Here is a 23,489-nt window from a genome sequence, read left to right as displayed (position 1 = left end):
GGCGTTAAACGCCCAACAGCTAGCCTTACTGGCGTTTAAACACCAGCACGCTCTCCTCCAGGGTGTGCTGTTTTTCTTTCTACTTTTCATTCTGTTTTGCTTTTTTCATTGATTTTGTGACTTCTCATGATCATCAACCTACAAAAAATATAAAATAACAAAAGAAAATAGATAAAGTATAACATTGGGTTGCCTCCCAACAAGCGCTTCTTTAATGTCAGTAGCTTGACAGAGGACTCTCATGGAGCCTCAGAAATGCTCAGAGCCATGTTGGAACCTCCCAACACCAAACTTAGAGTTTGAATGTGGGGGTTCAACACCAAACCTAGAGTTTGGTTGTGGCCTCCCAACACCAAACTTAGAGTTTGACTGTGGGGGCTCTGTTTGGCTCTGTTTTGAGAGAAGCTCTTCATGCTTCCTCTCCATGGTGACAAAGGGATATCCTTGAGCCTCAAACACAAAGGATTCTTCATTCACTTGAATGATCAACTCTCTTCTATCAACATCAATCACAGCCTTTGCTGTGGCTAGGAAGGGTCTGCCAAGGATGATGGATTCATCCATGCACTTCCCAGTCTCTAGGATTATAAAATCAGTAGGGATGTAATGGTCTTCAACTTTTACCAGAACATCCTCTACAAGTCTAGAGGCTTGTTTTCTTGAATTGTCTACCATCTCTAGTGAGATTTTTGCAGCTTGCACCTCCAAGATCCCTAACTTCTCCATTACAGAGAGAGGCATGAGGTTTACACTTGACCCTAAGTCACACAAGGCCTTCTTGAAGGTCATGGTGCCTATGGTACAAGGTATTGAAAACTTCCCAGGATCCTGTCTCTTTTGAGGCAGTTTCTGCCTAGACAAGTTATCCAGTTCTTTGGTGAGCAAAGGGGCTTCATCCTCCCAAGTCTCATTTCCAAATAACTTGTCATTTAACTTCATGATTGCTCCAAGGTATTTAGCAACTTGCTCTTCAGTGACATACTCATCCTTTTCAGAGGAAGAATACTCATCAGAGCTCATGAATGGCAGAAGTAAGTCCAATGGAATCTTTATGGTCTCATTTTGAGCCTCAGATTCCCATGGTTCCTCACTGGGGAACTCATTGGAGGCCAGTGGACGTCCATTGAGGTCTTCCTCAGTGGCGTTCACTGCCTCTCCTTCCTCCCAAAATTCGGCCATGTTGATGGCCTTGCACTCTCCTTTTGGATTTTCTTCTGTATTGCTTGGGAGAGTACTAGGAGGGAGTTTAGTAATTCTCTTGCTCAGCTGACCCACTTGTGCCTCCAAGTTTCTAATGGAGGACCTTGTTTCAGTCATGAAACGTTGAGTGGTTTTGATTAGATCAGAGACCATGGTTGCTAAGTCAGAGGTATTCTGCTTAGAACTCTCTGTCTGTTGCTGAGAGGATGATGGAAAAGGCTTGCCATTGCTAAACCTGTTTCTTCCACCATTATTATTGTTGAAACCTTGTTGAGGTCTCTGTTGATCCTTCCATGAGAAATTTGGATGATTTCTCCATGAAGGATTATAGGTGTTTCCATAGGGTTCTCCCAGGTAATTCACCTCTTCCATTGAAGGGTTCTCAGGATCATAAGCTTCTTCCTCAGATGAAGCTTCCTTAGTACTGCTTGGTGCATTTTGCATTCCAGACAGACTTTGGGAAATCATATTGACTTGTTGAGTCAATATTTTGTTCTGAGCCAATATGGCATTCAGAGTGTCAATCTCAAGAACTCCTTTCTTCTGACTAGTCCCATTGTTCACAGGATTCCTTTCAGAAGTGTACATGAATTGGTTATTTGCAACCATTTCAATCAGCTCTTGAGCTTCTGTAGGCGTCTTCTTCAGATGAAGAGATCCTCCAGCAGAGCTATCCAAAGACATTTTGGACAGTTCAGAGAGACCATCATAGAAAATACCTATGATGCTCCATTCAGAAAGCATATCAGAAGGACACTTTCTGATTAATTGTTTGTATCTTTCCCAAGCTTCATAGAGGGATTCTCCTTCCTTCTGTCTGAAGGTTTGGACTTCCACTCTAAGCTTACTCAATTTTTGAGGTGGAAAGAACTTTGCCAAGAAGGCATTGACTAGCTTTTCCCAAGAGTCCAGGCTTTCTTTGGGTTGAGAGTCCAACCATGTCCTAGCTCTGTCTCTTACAGCAAAAGGGAATAGCATAAGTCTGTAGACCTCAGGGTCAACCCCATTAGTCTTGACAGTGTCACAGATTTGCAAGAACTCAGCTAAAAACTGATGAGGATCTTCCAATGGAAGTCCATGGAACTTGCAATTCTGTTGCATTAGAGAAACTAATTGAGGTTTAAGCTCAAAGTTGTTTGCTCCAATGGCAGGGATAGAGATGCTTCTCCCATAAAAGTCGGGAGTAGGTGCAGTAAAGTCACCGAGCACCTTCCTTGCATTGTTGGCATTGTTGTTGTTTTCGGCTGCCATGTGTTCTTCTTCTTTGAAGAATTCGGTTAGGTCCTCTACAGAGAGTTGTGCCTTGGCTTCTCTTAGCTTTCGCTTCTAGGTCCTTTCAGGTTCAGGATCAGCCTCAACAAGAATGCTTTTGTCCTTGCTCCTGCTCATAAGAAAGAGAAAAGAACAAGAAAATGTGGAATCCTCTATGTCACGGTATAGAGATTCCTTTAGGTGTCAGAGGAAAAGAAAAGTAGAAGACAGAAGTAGAAAATTCGAACTTATCAAAGGAGATGGAGTTCGAATTTTGCATTAAGAAATAGTGTTAGTCCATAAATAGAAGGATGTGAGAAGAAGGGAAGTAATTTTCGAAAATTAAGTAAAAGATTTTGAAAATATTTTTGAAAAATACTAATTGATTTTCGAAAATGAAAGTGGAAAAGAAATCAACTGATTTTTGAAAAAGATTTTGAAATTAGAAATCAAAAAGATTTGATTGAAAACTATTTTGAAAAATATGTGGTTAAGAAGATATGATTAGTTTTAAAAAGGTGTGATTGAGAAGATATGATTTGAAAAACATTTTAAAAAAGATTTGATTTTGAAAATTAAAAACTTGGCTAACAAGAGAAGATATGATTCAAACATTAAACCTTTCTCAACAGAAAAGGCAACATACTTGAAATGTTGAATCAAATCATTGATTGATAGCAAGTATTTTAAAAAAAATAGAAAGAAATTGATTTTGAAAACATATGATTGAAAAGATATGATTTGAAAAAGATTTGATTTTGAAAAGATTTTGAAAACTTGAAAAAAATTTGTATTGAAAACAAAATCTTCCCCCTTGTGCCATCCTGGCGTTAAACGCCCAGAATGGTGCACATTCTGGCGTTTAACGCCCAAAACTATACCCTTTTGGGCGTTAAACGCCCAACCAGGTACCCTGGCTGGCGTTTAAACGCCAGTCTGTCCTTCTTCACTAGGCGTTTTGAACACCCAGCTTTTTCTGTGCAATTCCTCTGCTGTATGTTCTGAATCTTCAATTCTCTGTATTATGGACTTGAGAAGACACAAATTAAAAATATTTTGGATTTTTAATAATAAGGAAAAATCAAAATGCAACAAGAATCAAATAACAATGCATGCAAGACACCAAACTTAACAGTTTGTATACTACTGACACTAATGAGAATGCATATGAGACACACAAAACACTCAAGTCAAGAGAATTCAAAGATTAGAGTAAGAAATCATCAAGAATTAGTTGAAGATCCTTAAGACACATGAATGAATGCATGCAATTGACACCAAACTTAATATGAGACACTGGACTCAAACAAGAAATATTTTTGGATTTTATGATTTTGTAATTTTTTTTGGATTTTCAAAAATTAAGTGGAAAAAGAAAATAAAGGTATCAAAATTCTTAATGAGAGTTCCAGGAATCAAGCAATGTTTAGTCTAAGACTCCGGTCCTGGAATTAGACATGGCTTCACAGCCAGCCAAGCTTTCAAAGAAAGCTTCGGTCCAAAACACTAGACATGGCCAAAGGCCAGCCAAGCCTTAGCAGATCACTGCTCCAATAGCAAGATTGATAGAAATCAACAAGCTCTTGTGATGATAAGTTGAAACCTCGGTCTAATGAAATTAGACATGGCTTCACAGCCAGCTAGATTTCAACAGATCATCATGAAACTCTAGAATTCATTCTTAAGAACTCTGAAGAAAAAAATACCTAATCTAAGCAACAAGATGAACCGTCAGTTGTCCAAACTCAACAATCCCCGGCAACGGCGCCAAAAACTTGGTGGATGAAATTGTGATCAATACTTTTCACAAATCAAATAATCCCCGGTAATGAATCCAAAAACTTGGTGTTCAATACCATGGCATAAACACAACTTCGCACAACTAACCAGCAAGTGTACTGGGTCGTCCAAGTAATAAACCTTACGCGAGTAAGGGTCGATCCCACAGAGATTGTTGGTATAAAGCAAGCTATGGTCACCTTGTAAATCTTAGTCAGGCAAACTCAAATGGGTATGGTGATAAACGCATATAACATAAAGATAAGGATAGAGATACTTATGTAATTCATTAGTAGGAATTTCAGATAAGCGTATGAAGATGCCTTCCCTTCCGTCTCTCTGCTTTCCTACTGTCTTCATCCAATCCTTCTTACTCCTTTCCATGGCAAGCTTAAGCAAGGGTTTCACCGTTGTCAGTGGCTACCTCCCATCCTCTCAGTGGAAATGTTCAACGCACCCTGTCACGGCACGGCTATCCATCTGTCGGTTCTCGATCAGGCTGGAATAGAATCCAGTGATTCTTTTGCGTCTGTCACTAACGCCCCGCCCTCAGGAGTTTGAAGCACGTCACAGTCATTCAATCATTGAATCCTACTCGGAATACCACAGACAAGGTTAGACCTTCCGGATTCTCTTGAATGCCGCCATCAGTTCTAGCCTATACCACGAAGATTCCGGTTAAAGAATCCAAGAGATATTAACCCAATCGGAGGTAGAACGGAGGTGGTTGTCAGTCACACGTTCATAGGTGAGAATGATGATGAGTGTCACGGATCATCACATTCATCAAGTTGAAGAACAAGTGATATCTTAGAACAAGAACAAGCGGAATTGAATAGAAGAACAGTAGTAATTGCATTAATACTCGAGGTACAGCAGAGCTCCACACCTTAATCTATGGTGTGTAGAAACACCACCGTTGAAAATACATAAGAACAAGGTCTAGGCATGGCCGAATGGCCAGCCTCCCAATGATCTAAGAACTAGATGTCCAGAGATGATCAAAGGATCTAAAAATAATCCAAAGATCCAAAGATGAAAATTCAATAGTAAAAGGTCCTACTTATAGAAAACTAGTAGCCTAAGGTTTACAGAGATGAGTAAATGACATAAAAATCCACTTCCGGGCCCACTTGGTGTGTGCTTGGGCTGAGCATTGAAGCATTTTCGTGTAGAGACTCTTCTTGGAGTTAAACGCCAGCTTTTGTGCCAGTTTGGGCGTTTAACTCCCATTTTGGTGCCAGTTCCGGCGTTTAACGCTGGGATTTCTGAGGGTGACTTTGTACGCCGGTTTGGGCCATCAAATCTTGGGCAAAGTATGGACTATCATATATTGCTGGAAAGCCCAGGATGTCTACTTTCCAACGCCTTTAGAGCGCGCCAATTGGGCTTCTGTAGCTCCAGAAAATACACTTCGAGTGCAGGGAGGTCAGAATCCAACAGCATCTGCGGTCCTTTTTAGTCTCTGAATCAGATTTTTGCTCAGATCCCTCAATTTCAGCCAGAAAATACCTGAAATCATATAAAAACACACAAACTCATAGTAAAGTCCAGAAAAGTGAATTTTGACTAAAAACTAATAAAAATATACTAAAAACTAACTAGATCATACTAAAAACATACTAAAAACAATGCCAAAAAGCGTACAAATTATCCGCTCATCAATGGTACAATGTATTAAGAACATGCCAGGATCTTGTTTCTTTTGAGGTAGAGTTTTCTGAATCTAGGTATCTAGTTCATTAATGAGCAAGGGAGGTTCACTTTCCCAAGTCTCATTACCAAACAACTTGGCATTCAGCTTCATGATAGCTCCTAAGTATTGAGCAACTTGCTCTCCAGTCACATTTTCATCCTCTTCAGAGGAAGAATAGTCTTCAGAGCTCATGAATGGCAGAAGGAGATTTAATGGAATCTCTATGGTCTCTGTATGAGCCTCAGATTCCTTTGGATCCTTGATAGGAAACTCCTTCTTGCTTGAAGGACGTCCCAGGAGGTCTTCCTCACTAGGATTTTCGTCCTCCTCCTCCCTTGTGCGTTCGGCCACATTGATCACATCAATGGCCTTGTACTCTCCTTTTGGATTCTCTTCTGTATTGCTTGAGAGAATACTGGGAGGGGTTTCATTGACTTTCTTACTCAGCTGGCCCACTTGTGCCTCCAGATTTCTGATGGAGGATCTTGTTTCATTCATGAAACTGAAAGTGGTCTTTGACAGATCAGAGACTAGATTGGCTAAATTAGAAGTGTTTTGTTCAGAATTCTCTGTCTGTTGCTGAGAAGATGATGGATATGGCTTGCTATTGCTCAGCCTATTACGTCCACCATTGTTAAAGCCTTGTTGAGGCTTTTGTTGATCCTTTCATTAGAAATTTGGATGATTCCTCCATGATGGATTATAGGTGTTTCCATAAGGTTCACCCATGTAATTAGCCTCTGCCATTGCAGGGTTCTCAGGATCATAAGCCTCTTCAGAAGCTGCCTATTTAGTACTATTGGATGCATGTTGCCATCCATTCAGATTTTGAGAGATCATGTTGACCTGTTGAGTCAACACTTTGTTCTGAGCCAATATGGCATTCAGAGCATCAATTTCAAGAACTCTTTTCTTCTGAGGTATCCCATTATTCACGGAATTCCTCTCAGAAGTGTACATGAATTGGTTGTTTGCAACCATATCAATGAGTTCTTGAGCCTCTTCAGGCGTTTTCTTTAGGTGAATAGATCCACCTGGAGAATGGTCCAATGACATTTTCGAAAATTCAGATAGGCCATAATAGAATATATCTAATATGGTCCATTCTGAAAACATGTCAGATGGACACCTTTTGGTCAGCTGCTTGTATCTTTCCCAAGCTTCATAGAGGGATTCACCATCTTTTTGTTTGAAGGTTTGAACATCCACTCTCAGCTTGCTCAGCTTTTGAGGAGGAAAGAATTTATCCAAGAAGGCAGTGACCAGCTTATCCCAGGAGTCCATGCTATCCTTGGGTTGTGAATCCAACCATATTCTAGCTTTGTCTCTTACAGCAAAAGGGAAAAGCATGAGTCTGTAGACTTCAGGATCAACTCCATTTGTCTTTACAGTCTCCAGAACTGTAAGAACTCAGTTAAAAACTGATAAGGATCTTCAGATGGAAGTCCATAAAACTTGCAGTTTTGTTGCATTAAAGCAACTAGTTGAGGTTTCAGCTCAAAGTTTTTGGCTCCAATGGCAGGAATGGAGATGCTTCTTCCATCAAACTTGGACGTTGGCTTTGTGAAGTCACCAAGCATTCTCCTTGCATTATTATTATTTTCGGCTGCCATCTCCTTCTCTTGTTCAAAATTTTCTGAAAGGTTGCTTCTGGATTGTTGTAATTTAGCTTCTCTTAATTTTCTCTTCAGAGTCCTTTCAGGTTCTGGATCAATTTCAACAAGAGTGCCTTTATCCTTGTTCCTGCTCATATGAAAGAGAAGAAAACAAGAAAAGAAAGAGGAATCCTCTATGTCACAGTATAGAGATTCCTTTATGTTAGTAGAAGAAGAAAGGGGAGAAGAGTGAAGAGTGAAGAATCCAAGCACAAGGGATAGATTGAGTTCGGATTTTTAGATGAAGAGAGGTGAAGAGAAGTGTTAGTAAATAAATAATTAAATAGAATAAGAAAGGAGGTAGAGAATTTCGAAAATAATTTTGAAAAAGGGGTTAGTAATTTTCGAAAATTAGAGATAAGATAAGATTAAAATTAAAATTTAAAACAAAAAAGAATTTTTGAAAAAGAGATGAGTATTTTCGAAAACTAGAGAGGGATAGGTAGTTAGTTGGTTTTGAAAAAGATAGAAAACAAACAAAAAGTTAGTTAGTTGATTGAAAAAGATATTAAAATCAAATTTTGAAAAGATAAGAAGATAAGAGGTTAGATAACATATTTTGAAATCAAATTTTGAAAAAGATAAAATTTTTGAAAAAGATAAGATAAAAGATAAAAAGATCTAATTTTTAAAATGACTTAACTTACAAGAGACTACAAGATAAGATTCTAGAACTTAAAGATTGAACCTTTCTTAACAAGAAAGTAACAAACTTCAAATTTTTGAACCAATCACATTAATTGTTAGCTAATTTTCAAAAATTAGATGTAAAGATAAGAAAAAGGTTTTGAAAATATTTTGAAAAATATTTTTGAAATTTTCAAAAATAGAAAAAAATGAAAAAGATATAATTTTTGAAAATGATTTTGAAAAGATAAGATTTTTAAAATTGAAATTTTGACTTGACTTGTAAGAAACAACTAATTTTGAAATTTTTGACTAAGTCAACTCAAATTTTCGAAAATTTGGAGAAAAATAAGGAAAAGATATTTTTTTATTTTTGAATATTTTAATTATGAGAGAGAAAAACATAAAAATGACCCAAAATATGAAAATTTTGGATCAAACACACAATGCATGCAAGAACACTATGAATGTCAAGATGAACACCAAGAACACTTTGAAGATCATGATGAACATCAAGAACATAATTTTGAAAAAATTTTTGATGCAAAGAAAACATGCAAGACACCAAACTTAGAAATCTTTAATGCATGGACTCTAACAAACAAAAAATGCACATGAAAAACAACAAACAACACAAAACAAGAAAACATCAAGATCAAACAAGAAGACTTATCAAGAACAACTTGAAGATCATGAAGAACACTATGAATGCATGGAATTTCGAAAAATGCAAGAAAAATTTTTTTTTTTAAGCATGCAATTGACACCAAACTTAAAAATTGACTCAAGACTCAAACAAAAACACAAAATATTTTTGATTTTTATGATTTTATTAATTTTTTTTGGATTTTTATTAATTTTTTCGAAAATATTTTTGGAAAAAACGAAAAAGAAAAATTTTGAAAAAGTTTTTGAAAAGAAAATTACCTAATCTGAGCAACAAGATGAACCGTCAGTTGTCCATACTCGAACAATCCCCAGCAACGGCGCCAAAAACTTGGTGTACGAAATTGTGATTCCTTTGTTATTGTATTTTGTAAAATTCATTGCTTTTTCAACTATGTGTGGACACAACTCCGTTCAACTTAACCAGCAAGTGTACTGGGTCATCCAAGTAATACCTTACGTGAGTAAGGGTCGATCCCACAGAGATTGTTAGTATGAAGCAAGCTATGGTCACCTTGTAAATCTTAGTTAGGCAGATTAAATTGGTTTATGATGAGTTCGAAAATTAATAATAAATAGAAAATAAAAGGGATAGAAATACTTATGTAAAGCAATGGTGGGAATTTCAGATAAGTGTGTGAAGATGTTGTACTCCTCTCGTATCTCTATTTTCTTATTACATTCATCCAATCCTTCCTACTCCTTTCCATGGCAAGATGTATGTAGGGCATCACCGTTGTCAATGGCTACATCCCATCCTCTCAGTGAAAATGTTCCTATGCTCTGTCACAACACGGCTAATCATCTGTCGGTTCTCAATCAGGTTGGAATAGAATCCCTTGATTCTTTTGCGCTTGTCATCACGCCCAGCCTTCAGGAGTTTGAAGCTCGTCACAGTCATTCAATCCAGAATCCTACTCGGAATACCATAGACAAGGTTTAGACTTTCCGGATCCTCATGAATGCCGCCATCTATCTAGCTTATACCACGAAGATTATGTTGGGGAATCTAAGAGATATGCGCCCGGCCTAGAGTAGAACGGAAGTGGTTGTCAGTCACGCGCGTTCATAGGTGAGAATGATGATGAGTGTCACGGATCATCACATTCATCAATGTTAAGTGTAACGTATATCTTGGAATAAGGATAGAAGAGAATTGAATAGAAAGTAATAATAATTGTATTGAAACTTGAGGTACAGCAGAGCTCCACACCCTTAATCTATGGTGTGCAGAAACTCCACCGTTGAAAATACATAAGTAAAAGGTTCAGGCATGGCTGAATGGCCAGCCCTCTCCATGATCAAGAGACTGAATAGTCAAAAGATTAAACTGTCACAAGATGTCTAATACAATAGTAACTTATCCTATTTATACTAGACTAGCTACTAGGGTTTACATGAGTAAGTAATTGATGCATAAATCCACTTCCGGGGCCCACTTAGTGTATGTTTGGGCTGAGCTTGATCTATCCACGAGCTGAGGCTTCTCTTGGAGTTGAACGCCAAGTTATAATGTGTTTTGGGCGTTCAACTCCGATCATGACGTGTTTCTGGCGTTTAACTCCAGATAGCAGCATGTACTTGGCGTTCAACGCCAAGTTACGTCGTCAATTTCCGAATAAAGTATGGACTATTATATATTGCGGGAAAGCTCTGGATGTCTACTTTCCAACGCTGTTAAGAGCGCGCCATTTGGAGTTTTGTAGCTCCCGAAAATCCATTTTGAGTGCAGGAAGGTCAGATTCCAACAGCATCAGCAGTCCTTTTGTCAGCCTTTTTCAGAGTTTTGCTCAAGTCCCTCAATTTCAGCCAGAAATTACCTGAAATTATAGAAAAACACACAAACTCATAGTAAAGTCCAGAAATGTGAATTTAACATAAAAACTAATGAAAACATCCCTGAAAGTAGCTTGAACTTACTAAAAACTACCTAAAAACAATGCCAAAAAGCGTATAAATTATCCGCTCATCAGAGTGCAACTTCAGGGATGAATATGGGGAACTTTTAAGTTCAGGGACTACTATGAGGCTCGAGTGCAACTTCAGGGACTACATTGAGACTTATCTCTGTATTTTGTGGAGCTACAAAGACCCAATTGGCGCACTCTCAATTGCGTTAGAAAGTAGACATGTTGGGCTTTCCAGCAATTTATAATAGTCCATACTTTGCCCGATATTTGATGGCCTAAACTGGCATTCCAAGGTAGCATAAAAATTCTGGCGTAAAACGCCCAAACTGGCATAAAAGCTGGAGTTAAACGCCCAAACCGGCACCAGAGCTGGCGTTTAACTCCAAGAGAAGCCTATGCACGTGAAAGCTTCAATGCTCAGCCCAAGCACACACCTAGTGGGCCCGGAAGTAGATTTCTGCACTATTTACTTATTTCTGTAAACCCTAGGTTATTAGTTCTCTATAAATAGGACCTTTTACTATTGTAATTTCATCTTTTTGATCATCTGTGATCCTTTGATCATCTTTGATCTCGGGATCAGGTCTTTGAACCCTTTTTGATTGTTTCATGTTATTGGGAGGAATGGCCGTTCTTATGTATTTTCAATGGTGGAGTTTCTACACACCATAGATTAAGGTGTGGAGCTCTACTGTTCCTCATGAATTGATGCAAGTACTATTATTTTTCCTTCAATTCACGCCTACTTCTTCTCCAAGATATACTCTTGTTCTTAATTCAGTTAAGTCAGAATGAAGGGGTGACCCGTGACAATCACCCAATCTTTGTTACCCGCTTAGCCAAGATCCGCGTGCCTGACAACCATAAAAGCGGTCTACATGATGTTCAACGTAGTCATTGGATGCCAACTGGAGTATACTCTCTTGGATATCTAATACAGGGGACCGAGTCCGTGAGATTAATATCTTCGTGGTATAGGCTAGAACCATTGGCAGCATTCGTGGGATCCAGAAAGTCTAAACCTTATCTGTGGTATTCTGAGTAGGATCCGGGATCTAGAAAGTCTAAACATTGTCTGTTATATTCCGAGTAGGATCTGAGAAGGGATGACTGTGACGAGCTTCAAACCTACGAATGTTGGGCACAAGTGACAGTGCGCAAAAGGACAATGGTCCTATTCCAGCGCTAGTAGGAACCGACAGATGATTAGCCTTGCAGTGACAATGCAGATGGATTTATTTTCATCCGAGAGGATCATACAGCTTGCCATGGAAAGAGGTAACGCATGGTTGGAAGAAGGAAGTAGAAAAGCAGAGGTTCATAAGCGATAAAGCATCTCCATATGCTTATCTGAAATTCTCACCATTGAATTACATAAGTATTTTTATCCTATTTTATGTTCTATTTTCATTCTTTTAATTATTAAAACCCTATAACAATTTGAATCCGCCTGACTGAGATTTACAAGATGACCATAGCTTGCTTCAAGCCGACAATCTCCGTGGGATCGACCCTTACACACGTAAGGTATTACTTGGACGACCTAGTGCACTTGCTGGTCAGTTGCACGAAGTTGTGTATCACGATTTTGCGTACCAGTTGACATTCCCTATTGACTTCTACATTTTGGAGATGCCCCCTAATGACTCAGGAAGACCATCATCCATCCTGCTTGGAAGGCCATTTCTGAAGACTTCAAGGTTCAAATTGGATGCCTTCTCAGGAACTTACTCTTTTGAGATAGATGGCAGAGCAGTGAGCTTCAACCTGGATTAAGCCATGAAGCACTCCCTGGAAGATCACTCCATCTTCCAGTGTGACATCATTGATGAGACAGTGGCTGAAGTTCACAAGGAAGAAGTAGAAGAGATGAACATGGAGCAAGGTGCAAGTGTAGGGAAATCCTCTGAACTTACTGAAGATACCTTGCCACCATCAATGGCTCCAGATGATCAAGTACCCAGCCACGAGCGGAAAATGGAGTTGAAGCCCCTTTCACCCCACCTCAAGTATGCTTATCTTGAGGATAATCAGATGTTCCCAGTGATTTGCAAGGAAACTCACTCCCCACCAAGAGGAGCAATTGCTTAGTGTGCTGAGAAGACCTAAGAAAGCAATTGGGTGGAGCTTGACGGATATAGTAGGCATCAACCCTAAAGTCTGAGAGCACTGTATATTTTTAGAAAAGGGCGCAAGGCCTCTTCGTTAACCTTAAAGGCGGCTGAACACCACCATTCTAGAAGTTGTCAAGAAGGAAGTGACCATACTGCTTGAGGCCGACATCATTTATCCAATCTCGGATAGTGAATGGGTCAGCCCAATACAAGTGGTTCCAAAGAAGTCTGGTGTCACAACAGTGAAGAATGAGCTGGGGAACTCATGGCTACAAGGGTGTGGAACTTCTAGAGAGTGTGCATTGACTATAGGCGTCTCAACCAGGCCACTCGCAAGGATCACTACCCACTTCCTTTCATCGATCAAATGCTTGATTGCCTGTCAAGTAAATCACACTACTATTTTCCTGATGGGCACATTGGCTATTTTTAAATTCATATAGCTCCTGAAGATCAGGAGAAAACTACTTTTACATGTCCCTTTGGAACGTATGCATATAAGCGAATGCTTTTTGGCTTATGTAATGCTCCAACTATGTTCCAAAGATGCATGATGAGAATTTTCTCAGATCTTCTTGAGAACCGTATGGAGGTTTTGATGGATGACTTTAGTGTGTATGGTGATTTGTTTAACCTCTGATTGGATAGTTTAGCTAGAGTATTAGAAAGATGTGTTAGTTCAAACCTTGTATTGAATTTTGAAAAATGTCATTTTATGGTAAAACAAGGTATTGTTCTAGGACATGTTTCTAATACTGGTATTTCAGTTGATCCAGCAAAGGTGGATGTTATTTCTGGTTTACCTTATCCCTCCTCCGTGAGGGAAGTCCGTTCGTTTCTTGGTCAAGCATGTTTTTACCGGCGATTTATTAAGGACTTCAGTAAGGTAGCACTGCCTTTATCCCGACTACTGCAAAAGGACGTTGAGTTCGAGCTGAGTGCGGACTGCATGGAAGCGTTTGATAAGCTGAAGATCACCTTGACCCAAGCCCCCTATTGTGAGAGGGCCCGACTGGAGTCAATCGTCTGAGATAATGTGTGACGCATCCAATTATGTAGTAGAAGCGGCATTGGCTCAGCGCGAAGGTAAGGATCCTTTTATAATTGCTTATGCTTCTAAGACCTTAGACGCTGCTCAGTCTAATTATACTACCACTGAAAAAGAGCTTCTGGCTATTGTTTTTGCTCTGGATAAATTCCGAGCCTATTTACTTGGTGCTAAGGTGGTAGTATACTCAGACCATGCAACTTTAAAATATTTAATAGCTAAAGAAGAGTCCAAATCAAGGTTAATACATTGGATATTATTGCTGCAAGAATTTGATTTGGAAATCAAAGATAGGAGTGGTTTCCAAAATTTAGTGGCGGACCACTTGAGTCACCTAGAGCACATTAAGAATGACCCCCTCCTATCAATGATGCTTTTTCATTTTATATCTTGCACGTAATATCTGAGGTGGTTCCTTGGTACGCACCTATAGCTAATTATTTGGTTAGTCGTACCTTTCCTCTTAATTTTACTAAGCATCAAAGGGACAAGCTTAAAAGCGAGTCCAAGTATTATATGGGATGACCCATATTTATGGAGATGTGGTGCTGACCAAATAATTAGAAGGTGTGTGCCACAATCAGAATTCCAGTCAATTTTAGAGGCCTACCACTCCTCTGAGAGTGGTGGACATTTTGGTCCTCAAAGAACTGCTAGAAAAATTTTAGACTGTGGATTCTGGTGACCCACACTTTTTAAGGATGCAACTGCTTTCTGTGAATCTTGCTCCCCATACCAGAGGTTTGGGAATATATCCAAGTGGAATGAGATGCCCCAATAACTTATGTTATTCTGTGAATTTTTTGATGTTTGGGGTATTGACTTCATGGGTCCATTTCCAAACTCTAGTGGTTTCTTATACGTACTGCTAGCTATTAATTATGTTTCCAAATGGATGGAAGCAATTCCTACCCGTACTGATGATGCTAACATTGTTGTCTCCTTTGTTTGAAGTAATATTATCTGTCACTTTGGATCACCACGAGCAATCGTGAGTGATCAAGGCACTCATTTTTGTAATAGGAGATTGACAGGTCTACTGAAGAAACATGGCATTGTTCACAAGGTGGCGACGGCTTACCATCCCCAGACCAATGGGCAAGCCGAGGTGTCCAATGATGCCAAGGCATCTTAGGCTAGTTTCACTAGCATTTTTCTGTTAGTTTTAGTTGTTTTATGCATTTTCTTGAGCTTAAAGTAACCAAGAATGGTTAAATGAACAACAAAGTAATGAATCATCCAAACAGTGTAATTTTGATGCAAATTCCATGAGTTTTTAGTTATATTACTTGAATGCTATGAATGGAAGATTTCTCATGAAATTTTGCAAGACTTTGATGCAATTGTGTGGATGATTTCAGGGAAGAAGAGGCTAGGCAAGGAAGCAACAAAATCAATAAAGGAAGCTTGAAGATCACATGTGGAGTTTAAGTTCCAGTTTAAGCTTAAACCGGAACTTAAACTACCAAACCATATAATGCTGAAAGTGGCATTTAACCTCCAGTTTAACCTTAAACTGGAAGTTAAACGCCAGAATAAGAAATGCACCGAAGCTGATCTTTGGAATCTTTTGATCACTTTAGATCTCTAGATCATCTTTGGACGTCTAGTTCTTAGATCATTGGGAGGCTGGCCATTCGGCCATGCCTAGACCTTGTTCTTATGTATTTTCAACGGTGGAGCTTCTACACACCATAGATTAAGGTGTGGAGCTCTGCTGTACCTCGAGTATTAATGCAATTACTATTGTTCTTCCATTCAATTCCGCTTGTTCTTGTTCTAAGATATCACTTGTTCTTCAACTTGATGAATGTGATGATCCGTGACACTCATCATCATTCTCACCTATGAACGTGTGACTGACAACCACCTCCGTTCTACCTTCGATTGGGTGAATATCTCTTGGATTCCTGATTGCACGATGCATGGTTGATCGCCTGACAACCGAGTGCTCATCTGACAAACGAGCCAACCATTCCGTGAGATCAGAGTCTTCGTGGTATAGGCTAGAACTGATGGCGGCATTCAAGAGAATCCGGAAGGTCTAACCTTGTCTGTGGTATTCTGAGTAGGATTCAATGACTGAATGACTGTGACGTGCTTCAAACTCCTAGCAGGCGGGGCGTTAGTGACAGACGCAAAAGAATCGATGGATTCTATTCCGGCCTGACCGAGAACCGACAGCTGAATTCCGCGTGCTGTGACAGAGCATATGCAATCGTTTTCACTGAGAGGATGGGAGGTAGCCATTGACAACGGTGAAACCCTACACAAGCTTGCCATGGAAAGGAGTAAGAAGGATTGGATGAAGACTGTAGGAAAGCAGAGAGACGGAAGGGAAGGCATCTTCATGCGCTTATCTGAAGTTCCTACCAATGAATTACATAAGTACCTCTATCTTTATCTTATTGTTATTTTCGTTCATCATCATATCAATTGAGTTTGCCTGACTAAGATTTACAAGATGACCATAGCTTGCTTCATACTAACAATCTCCGTGGGATCGACCCTTACTCGCGTAAGGTTTATTACTTGGACGACCCAGTGCACTTGCTGGTTAGTTGTGCGAAGTTGTGTAATGCCATGGTATTGAACACCAAGTTTTTGGGGTTCATGACCGGGGATTATGAGAGTTGTGAAAAGTATTGTTCACAATTTCGCGCACCACTGTTTCTTTTATTTGTTTCAATAAAAAGGTGAAGTAGTTTCTGTGCATTGCAAAGAATTAAGTTTGGTGTTTCACACCAAACAATGAATTCATGGATCAATAATTCAAAGGGGAATGTGTAACTCTAAGTTTGGTGTTCCACCATAAAGATCAACTGAACACAACAACCTTTGAATTATATGAAAGGAACAACCATTCTAAGCAATCACAGAAATGCTTAAAATCCTTAGCAGCAACTTCATTCCAAGGAGAATTCAAGGATTCAAAGAGCAGAGGAGTAAATAGGAGATTAAGTTTGGTGTTCACACACCAACTTAAGACTCAGACACTTGCCCATACATAGTTGAGCTAACCACTCAAGTGCTTGAGAAGCAAGCAACTTCATCACTCTTTGCAGGAAAGGAAACAAGGATCTTAGAAGGAACATGAAGCAACAACTAGGAGAAGAAGGAGAAATCAAATTGTTTCCTAGCAACAAAGAGAAAACAAGAAATTTCACAAGGTGGTGTTGTTCCTTGACCATTCTTTAAAAGGCAAACAAAAGCATGCTTGTTCTGGTTTAAACTGTAATTGTTGAATCTTTCTGGAATGTGAAGTTTTTAGTATGAGTGTTGGTTTACTGCTTTGAATAAAGTGAATACCTAGATGTTTGGATATAACTTCACCTTCTTAAACAAATGCTTGCCATACTTGTTATGTTTCCAAAAATAAAAGAAACGTTTGAACAAAAGTTACTTGGCTCAATTAGTGACAAATCAAGTAGAATTAAGTGGTGGTATGCATGCTTGATTGTTTAGTCAGATCACTGGAAATAGAGTGTAGAATTATCATTTTTTGTGTAGAAATTAAAAACTGTCTATGGATCTTGATGAATAAATGTCTTTGGCCATGAAAAAGAAAGAAAAAGAAGAAGAAAAAGCCACTGAAAAAGGGCAACCAAAAAGCAAAAAAAAAAAAAAATTGAGAAAATAAGCTAGGCACCAATGGTTTGAACTTCTGAGACAAATGCCTGTGGTGTTTATGTATTAAGGATATGCTTGGATGAATAGGTTCTGAGGAGTGTTTCAACACTTGGTAACTTGGGTTAACTAACCCGGGATTATCAACCAAAAGTCCATTATCAAGAGCAACCTAAATACAAAACATTTAGTCACACAAAGAGGTGCTGGGCACCAATGTCTCAAGAAGAAATGTGAACTAAAATGCCTGTAGTGGATATGTGTAGTGCACTGATAAGAAAAAGAAAATGCCAAAAGCTTGTGCAACACATGACACTGAGCAAACAAGGAGCAAAGGAGCTCTAAGAAAAAGAAAAACAAAGAAAGGAAAATGTGCCAAGGACATAAGAATAACAAGAGGCCATAGCAGTGTTTGATGGATGCAATGAAAAAGTGATAATTCTACCTGATAAGAATGAAAAAGTGATGCTGCAACTTTCTGCATAAAACCCTTCTGATGAACTTCAAATGCTTGCTAATATAGCCAATGTAATTGCTTTTTGTTTCATACTTTCTTCTCAAATAACTCAGGACTTGCTTAGGGACAAGCAAGTATTAAGTTTGGTGTTGTGATGCCAAGGCATCTTAGGCTAGTTTCACTAGCATTTTTCTGTTAGTTTTAGTTGTTTTATGCATTTTCTTGAGCTTAAAGTAACCAAGAATGGTTAAATGAACAACAAAGTAATGAATCATCCAAACAGTGTAATTTTGATGCAAATTCCATGAGTTTTTAGTTATATTACTTGAATGCTATGAATGGAAGATTTCTCATGAAATTTTGCAAGACTTTGATGCAATTGTGTGGATGATTTCAGGGAAGAAGAGGCTAGGCAAGGAAGCAACAAAATCAATAAAGGAAGCTTGAAGATCACATGTGGAGTTTAAGTTCCAGTTTAAGCTTAAACTGGAACTTAAACTACCAAGCCATATAATGCTGAAAGTGGCGTTTAACCTCCAGTTTAACCTTAAACTGGAAGTTAAACACCAGAATAAGAAATGCACCAAAGCTGAAAGTGGCGTTTAACCTTCAGTTTAAGGTTAAACTGAAGGTTAAACGCCAGAATCATGAAAGCTGAGAAAAGAGGAAACTGGCGTTTAACCTTGAGTTTAAGGTTAAACTGGAGGTTAAACGCCAGAATGAGAATGGCACCAAGGGAGCATTTCCACGTTTAACCTCCAGTTTAACCTTAAACTGGAGGTTAAACGTGTTCGAACCACATTATGCACCAGGAAGCCATTTCCACGTTTAAGCTCCAGTTTAACCTCAAACTGGAGCTTAAACGTGTTCGACATTCACACTCCTGGGCCACCTTCTTCACTCCCACGTTTAAGCTCCAGTTTAACCTTAAACTGGAGCTTAAACGTGTTCGACCTCAAATTGCCTCCAGGGTTGCTTTCTTCATTTCCACGTTTAAGCTTCAGTTTAACCTTAAACTGAAGCTTAAACGTGTTCGATATTTCACACTCCTGGGTTGCTTTCTTCCAATTCCACGTTTAAGTTTCAGTTTAACCTTAAACTGAAACTTAAACTTCAACTTAAACGCCACTCTTTGAAAGGGTGTCTGGGCCAAATATATTGAAGTTTAAGTTAGCATTTGAGCACAAACATTAACTTAAACGTATTATGGTATGAAACCCAATTGAATATCATGGTTTATGGGATTGGGCCTGAAGAATTGATGAGTCTGGAACTTCAAATTGTTGAGTCTTGTGTCATTACTTGTTTATCACTAAGTTTGCTCAATGAATGTTACAGAATTGGATCACAGCCTCATCAGGATTATGGACCATAAACCCAAAGCAAAAGGGAATCAAGGAAAGGCCTCAAAGCCCAAGAAACACAACAGAAGCTCAATTTAGAAAGTGTATAAATAGGATAGAATTGAAGTTAGTTAGCACTTTTGACACTTGAGAATTTTTCATCAATTTTTCTGTAATTGAATTCTGAGCTATGAATCACTAAACCCCTTTCATTGGGTTAGGGAGCTCTATTGTAATTCAATGAATCAATAATAGTTTTTATCTTCTTCTTCAATCTTTTCTCTTGAATTTTGTTAGAAAGCTTCTCGATCTAATTCCATTGGTTAGTTGTCTTGGGAAAGAAACTATCCATAATTGGAATCCTTCGGAACCTTTGGAAAGGAATGGAGGATTCATGCTAGAGAAGCTTTCTCACAGTGAATTGGATTGGGGTTTAGATGGATATTGTGACATGTAATCCTACCAAATTGTGGTTCATGAAACTGTGTGGTATAATCAGTGATCGAGCATCATCTCTTCTTATGAACATTTAAACCAAGGGATTGGGAATCTGTTTGTTTTTAGAGAGAATTGGTGAGCCAAGGGATTGGGATCCAATCATATAAGATTGCCAAGCAAAATTCAATGAATGCATTGGTTGAGGAAGAAATAAAAATGTTTTGATTCGGAGATCTCAATATCTCCTAACACCCAATGAACTCCCCATTTCTGATCTACACTTTCTCTTTACATTCTGCAATTTAAATTCATGCAATCACCCCCATCCCATTTAATTTCAGCAATTTAGTTTCTCGCTCTTTAATTCATGCAATTTTACATTCCGCAAGTCTCATCTAATTCTTGATTCCGCTCAACTAGATCACACTTCTAATTCGAATTGCTCACTCAACCAATCCTTGTGGGATTCGACCTCACTCTATTGTGAGTTTTTACTTGACGATAACCGGTGCACTTGCCAGAAGGAATTTTTGCCGATCGTGCAATTTCCTAAAATTGTAGCTATATCATGTTTATGGCTAGATCAAGTTTATGGCGCTGTTGCCGGGGATTGGTTTTCGATTGACAACTCTCAAATTGGAAGTTAACTAGATTGAGCATTTTTCTTGTTTTGTTAATTTAGTTCAAGTCACTTGTTGAATTTTTAATTTCTGCACTCTGTTTCTTGCTTTTTCTTTCTTATGCCTTTCAATTCAAGCAACTAACTCACTGACCCACTAACTATTTGAATTAATTCCTCAACTACTCTAACCATACTCTTCCATTAACCAAGAGTATTTCACTTGTTTGTTGCTTGTGGTGTGTTCTTGTATGACAGGTAGGAGAGGAGAGACATCAACTCCTCCATATACCGAACCAGAGAGGACCCTTCATAGACTCAGAAGGGAAGCAAGAGGGAAGAGAGTACTGAGAGAAGAAGAATCTGAAGGAGAGTCTGAGGACAATTTTGAGGAAGCTCTAGATCTCAACATGGATAGAGAAGTTCACAACCATGAGAGGGCTGATGGAAACAATGCCATTCCTGAGAGGAGGGTTCTTGGTTCATACATAAACCCAACCTCTGGGAATTGTGGTAGCAGCATCCAGAAACCACCCATTCAGGCCAACAATTTTGAACTCAAACCACAGCTAATATCATTGGTGGAGGATCATTGTTCATTTGGTGGGAGTGCTAATGAAGACCCAAACCAACATCTCACAAAATTCCTGAGAATTTGCGACACTGTGAAGTCCAATGGAGTCCAGGAAGATGCCTACAAACTGCTCTTGTTCCCATTTTCACTTAGGGACAAGGCAGCTAAGTGGCTGGAATCATTCCCAAGGGGGAGCCTAACAACCTGGGATGAGGTGGAAAGCAAGTTTTTGGCACGTTTCTACCCTCCACAAAAGGTCAATAGGCTTCGATCTGAGGTTCAGACTTTTAGACAACAAGAGGGTGAGACACTCTACGAGGCATGGGAGAGGTTCAAAGAATTGACAAGGAAATGCCCACCAGACATGTTCCATGACTGGGTGCAATTGCATATTTTCTATGATGGACTTTCTTATGAATCAAGGAAGGCTGTAGACCATTCATCAGGAGGTTCATTGAACAGGAAAAGGACTGTGGAAGAAGCCATTGAAGTGATTGAGACAGTGGCTGAGAATGAGTACTACTATGCTTCAGAGAGGCACAACACTAAGGGAGTCATGGAGTTGAACCATGTTGATACAATTCTAGCCCAAAACAAGGTGTTTGCCAAGCAACTAGCAGAGCTCACCAGGAAGTTAGAAACAAAGCAAGTGGCTGCAATACACACACAAGATCAAGAGGAAGTAAGCATTGAAGGAGGTGATTGGGAAGAGGCCAACTATGTGGGAAACCAACAAAGGCAATCATATGATCCACATTCCAACACTTACAACCCAGGATGGAAAAACCACCCAAACTTTGGGTGGGGAAACCATCAAACCCAACCACAAAACCACAAACCTTACAACCACAACCAACATAACAATTCCACATATCAAAACTCCAACCAAAGATCATACCAAGCCACACAGAACACTTACTCCCAACCACCATATCAGGGCCAAAATAATCAACCTACCCAATCCAATCCGAACCAACAATTTCAAGATCAATTAAACAGGATAGAAAGAATGCTTGCAACCATGAGTCAAGACATAACCGAATTGAAAGCCTTTAAGGAAGAAGTAAATTCTAACTTGCAAAACCAAGGAGCTGCCATCCAGAAGCTAGAAAATCAAATTGGGTATTTGTCTAAGCAAACCCCTGGGCCAAGCGTTTCTCATGCTGCCAAGGCTATTGCAAGGGAAGAATGTAAGGCTATAACCCTCAGAAGTGGAAAGAAGCTAAAGGAGATCTCAAAGGAAACCACAGAGGATGAAGCAAAGGAAAATGTGAGAGACAAGGAACAGGGACAATCTTCTACACCGTCTGCAACAAAAGAAAAGGAAAAAGAGGTCCTGAAGCCTTATACACCCAAAGCACCATATCCTCAACGTTTGATGAAAAGTGAAAAGGATGGCCAATTCTCCAGATTCTTGGAGATTTTCAAGAAGCTTCAAATCAACATTCCGTTTGCTGAGGCAATAGAGCAAATGCCACTCTATGCAAAATTCTTAAAGGAATTAATGACCAAGAAGAGAAGCTGGAGACATGAAGAAACTGTGTTGTTGACTGAAGAATGTAGTGCCATCATTCAACACAAATTGCCTCAGAAATTGAAGGATCCAGGCAGTTTCCAAATCCCCTGCATCATAGGAGAAGTCATGATGGAGAAGGCCTTGTGTGACTTAGGAGCCAGTATCAATTTGATGTCTCTAACAATGATGAGAAGAATGAAGATTGAGGAAGCCAAACCAACAAGAATGGCCCTCCAATTGGCAGATCGAACTTTTAAATTCCCTCATGGGATAGTTGAGGATTTGTTGGTGAAAGTGGGAGATTTTATATTTCCTGCCGATTTTGTGGTGTTAGATATGGAGGAAGAAGCCAAAGCTTCAATAATTCTGGGAAGACCCTTCCTGGCTACTGCTGGAGCCATCATAGATGTCCAAAAGGGAGAACTCACTCTTAGACTACATGATGAGAAATTGGTGTTTAATGTATTCAAGGCAATGAGCTATCCATCAGAATCACTAAAGGAGTGCATGAGGGTGGATGTAGTGGATATTGCAATACAAGAAACCTTTGAGGAAACAACAAAGGAAGTGGCAGAGGAGGAGTTCACCAAGGATATTGAAGTTAGTGACATCAAGGCTGCTGAAACAACCATGCAAAGCATGCCTGAGAGAGTGAAAGAAGAGAAGGAAGCATCAAAACCTGAGCTCAAAGCATTGCCCCCTAATCTCAAGTATGCATACTTGGGTAGTGATAAGAGCCATCCTGTTATCATTAGCTCTGCCCTGAGCCAAGAACAGGAAGAAGAATTGATCAAGGTGCTACAAACTCATCAAGATGCCATTGGATGGACCCTAGCTGATTTGAAGGGGATAAGTTCATCCATATGCATGCACAAAATCTTGTTAGAAGAGGATGCTAGACCCTCCATTCAAGCTCAGAGAAGATTGAATCCCGTCATGAAAGAAGTGGTACAAAAGGAGGTCATGAAG

General features: G+C 39.2%; 1 non-coding gene across 1 annotated transcript; it reads left to right on the top strand.

Moving 5' to 3' along the window:
* The first annotated feature begins 1,938 nt into the window (after positions 1-1,938).
* Positions 1,939-2,046, top strand: LOC112719239 (small nucleolar RNA R71). The gene has a single exon (XR_003161548.1). It is a non-coding gene; the product is annotated as a small nucleolar RNA R71 (small nucleolar RNA).
* The last annotated feature ends 21,443 nt before the right edge of the window (positions 2,047-23,489 follow it).

This window comes from Arachis hypogaea, chromosome 10, assembly GCF_003086295.3.
Source record: "Arachis hypogaea cultivar Tifrunner chromosome 10, arahy.Tifrunner.gnm2.J5K5, whole genome shotgun sequence".
NCBI lineage: Eukaryota > Viridiplantae > Streptophyta > Magnoliopsida > Fabales > Fabaceae > Arachis > Arachis hypogaea.
This window is presented reverse-complemented; position numbering and strand designations above follow the sequence as displayed.